This window comes from Aquila chrysaetos, chromosome 5, assembly GCF_900496995.4.
Source record: "Aquila chrysaetos chrysaetos chromosome 5, bAquChr1.4, whole genome shotgun sequence".
Classification (NCBI taxonomy): Eukaryota; Metazoa; Chordata; class Aves; order Accipitriformes; family Accipitridae; genus Aquila; species Aquila chrysaetos.
In genome coordinates, this window is record NC_044008.1 from 71,617,453 (window position 1) to 71,621,199 (window position 3,747).

Consider the following 3,747-nt stretch of genomic DNA (forward strand, 5'->3'; position numbering starts at 1 on the left):
CACTATGTATCACAAAGTCTGTAATAGTTTCTAACAAATGATGCTGTTCTTACTGGGCTGGGGAGAGCCGAGACCCTTGGGTCATTTTGCAACCAGGAATTAAAGCTCAGAACTCCCTGGGAAGTGATTGTTATCTTGCTCTTATCTTTTGGGGGGAAGGGAGGAGGGAAAGAGGGTTTGAAGCCAGAGGTTAAATGAGGCAGTAGCAGAGTAGGAAACAGATTGCAGGAGTTCTGACTCCTGAAAACTTGGACGGTGGCAAGGAGAGCCGTTAGAAAGAGGAAATACATCTCGTGAGCACTGAGTGAGTACGCTGGCCAACTCCTGTAGTCAGGCAGCAGGCTCTGATCTTCTCATGTTGTCTTGGCAGACACATTTTGTTCAGCATAGCAGTCTCAAAGCTGTGACTTTGATGCTTTCCCTTGCTCTGTTTGCTGTTCCTGATGGCCCACGTTACAACGTTTTCCTGCATCTCTGATGGCAGACAGGGGTCTGGGATATGTCACCCCACTCTAAATGTCTTTTGACCCATGTAATGCAGCAGGGACTCTTCCAGCTTGCATAACTTGGGGCAAGTTTTGTCCTTGGAGCCAGCTGCTTTTTGGACACAAAAAAGGGGTTAGAGCATATGACTAGTAAATTGAAGATTGTCCCAGATGTATAACCATAATTATTTGGGTTAATGGTGAATTTAAAACAACTTTGCAGTATGATGTGTAAGCATGTTTTCTGGCACAGCACGTAAACCCTTATTCCCTCACATCGAGATCTTTGTGCCTTAGCTTGCTAACAGACAAGATAGTTAATATTTTGATGCAATAGCACATAACATAAGGCTTACAAGTCACACTACAGACTGTTTCTGAAAAGAAAGACAGAAGACCTGGGCTGTGGCACCAAATGAGGTAGACGGAACTTAGCTGCTGAAAGGCTGCGCTCACTCTTTCCCTCTTCTACTGTAACACAACCAAATTGCAGGTTGTTTTATGAAACGCTGTCTCTCTTGGCCACTGTGTGGCTTTTCTTAATGTGCTCAGGCTCTTATTTAAAACCTGAACGGTCACTGGGCAGGGTTGCTCTCAGCCCTTCAGTAATCCTCTGGTCTGCCTGAGCACTTGTCCTGCGTGACAGAGAAGTAACCCCCAACCAAGCCTGTCCTTTAGCCTCTTGGATTGAAGCACGGACTAAGGAGCCGAGCTCTGCCTGTGCAAAGCAATGATTTGGGGGAGTTGCCGTGAAGAAAAGCAGCAGCAGCAGAGGAGTTTGCTTTCATTTGTGGAAATACTGCGTAAGCAGCAGGGACGGGCGGTAGGTGCAGCGGAGATCCCCCCCCCCCAGCAGAGAACGGACGGGCTCTTCGCTGCCAGAGCTGAGGAGGGAGGAGGAGCGCTGCCAGGGCTGCCATGTGCAGAGGGGTGTGATTAAACACCGGCCGCCTGAAACGCAAAGTCCAGGGCCACGGAGAGTGCAGGACGTGGCTGAAAAACAGCCGCGAGTTCTGCAACCCCAACAGCTCCTGCCATCCTGCTGTTTTCAGCTAAGTTACTCTCAGCATCGCTGGGGTGCTGGCTTCCCAAGCAGTTGTAGCATCAAAAATGTAAGCCTTAGCATCAGAGACCTGCTTGGAAATATTTGGCACAGAATTTGTATTAAGATCGAAAACCAGGACTTACCCTTAGGAAAGCAACTGTTCCTCTTTGGAATGAGCTGTTCAGACCTCACATGTTTTATTTATTTGTGCAAGGAGCACATTGCAAATGCAGTATGCGTTCTTGTAACAAAGGTTGTGTAACTTGGATCTGATTAAACAGGCAGCGGTGCCTGGTTACAAATTCATAGGTATAAAGTAGAGGCATTATATTATGTCAGACTGGTAGTAGGTTCTAACTGTGCCTGGATTTTTTAATTTTCCTTTTGTTTGTTTGGTTTGGTTTGTGTTTTTCAGGAGGAGTATGTAAGCCAAAAATTACCAGATTACTTTCTGCTGCCCAGCAATGGTTGAAAACTAGAAACCAGAATGAAAAATTTCAATGCAAAGCTAAATAATGATTCAAACCCACATCCTTCAAATTCTTCCCTCCTGCCCTACAGCTAGTGGTGATAAAAATGAGAGCTGATTCATTTCTTGGGTTTTAACCAAGCATTAGCCATAGGACTAAATATTTGGTAGCTGGGAGCCCAGAAGAGGAAATATTAATAATGTAGTTATTGTATTTATGATTTATGCTCTTATGATTTTACTATGTAAACAGAAGTTAATGGGATTGAAGTAAAATGTGAAAATTGAGTTTGAATATCAGGAAACACTTCCTGACACAAACCCATGCTAGATCGCCTGATATTGTCCCAAGGGAAGGGGTGGAAACGCTGTTGTTGCTTGGCACACAGGGAGTGATGGGAGGCAGCCCGCTGCGGCAATGGCAGGGCCGGAGCTGGGCCGTGCCCGGAGAGCCCCAGCCAGGTCCTCGGGTCTCGCGTGGGGAGGTTGCATCCCACGGCAGAGGACGGTCCTGCGAGCAGGGCTTGCTCCCACTGCTCTTGCTCTGGGGGGAAGCCTCCCTCCCCCCGAAACTGGGAGACGGGGCCAGCAGTGTCTCTTGTTAGCAGGTGCCAGACACTGGAGAGCAACAGGGCTGAATGTGTGAGCTTAGCAGTAGGGTTTTATTCACCCGAAATAGCTCCCGTTTGTTTCCTCAGGCAGCTCCCAGTGTTTCCGTAGCGATGCGCAGCTTCACTCTGCCACGAGAAACATCGGGCGCTGCGAACGAGGAGAAAGAAAAACAAACGTTCACCGGCAATTTCACGGTCTTCTCCGAGCGAGAGCGCTGCTGCCCTGGCCGGGGACGCCGGCGGGACCCGAGGGAAGGGTCAGCCGCGGGGAGTGCTGCCCGGCTGGCCGGAGCACGAACGGGACCCCGAGGCATCTCGCTCCGGGGAGACGGGGCCAGGGGGACCGCCGAGCTCTGCAGGCGGGGAAGGGGCCCGGCCACCGCTCCCCGGCAGCCGGCGGGGGACGCGCTGCCCTTGCACGACCCTCCCGAGCTCCCCGTCCCGTCCCGCCCGAGCTCCGGTCCCACCGTCCTGGGCGGTTCCGCGGGGCCGTCGCCGCCCGCCCGCCCGCTCCCCGGTGCCCCGCCCCGCGCCCGCACGTGCCTGCAGGAACGGCCGCCGACCGGGCGGGCCGGCCCTGCGCCCTCCCGCCGTCTCCCGCCCTACCGCCCCCCCTCTCTATGTTCTCGCCCCCTTCCCTCCTGCGGCAGCTCCCCGTTTCTGTCCTTCCTCCGGTCCGGCCCCGTCAGTCTTGGCGGTTTCTCTGGCTTCCACTGGCGGCGCGGGGGTGCTGCTAGCCCGTCAGGCGCGGTGGCCAAGTGGTAAGGCGTCGGTCTCGTAAACCGAAGATCGCGGGTTCGAACCCCGTCCGTGCCTGCCGAGGCAGCGCGGTTGCGCTGGCAGCCCCGCCGCGGGGGAGGCCGCGGACGCCGCCTCGTTTGCGGCTGCTTTTATTTTATTTTATTTTTTTTTAATTCGCTTTCGGGTGTGGGAGATCCCGCTCCGGGGGCCTCGCTTGTGCTCCCAGGGAGCCCAGCGCGGCGGGGAGGCCGCGGATCCCGGGGAGCGGGGCAGCAGCCAGCAGCGGGTGGCCGCGATCCCCCGCGGATTCCCACCGCGGTCCCCGGTGGGGCGGCCGCGGGCGCGGCGGTGAGCCCACGGGGTGGCATCGGTGCGCTCCGCGGGTTGGCAGGCTGC

General features: G+C 54.5%; 1 non-coding gene across 1 annotated transcript; it reads left to right on the forward strand.

Annotated features, from left to right (window-relative positions):
- Positions 1 to 3,354: 3,354 nt before the first annotated feature.
- Positions 3,355 to 3,426, forward strand: TRNAT-CGU. Its single transcript has one exon. It is a non-coding gene; the product is annotated as a tRNA-Thr (tRNA).
- The last annotated feature ends 321 nt before the right edge of the window (positions 3,427 to 3,747 follow it).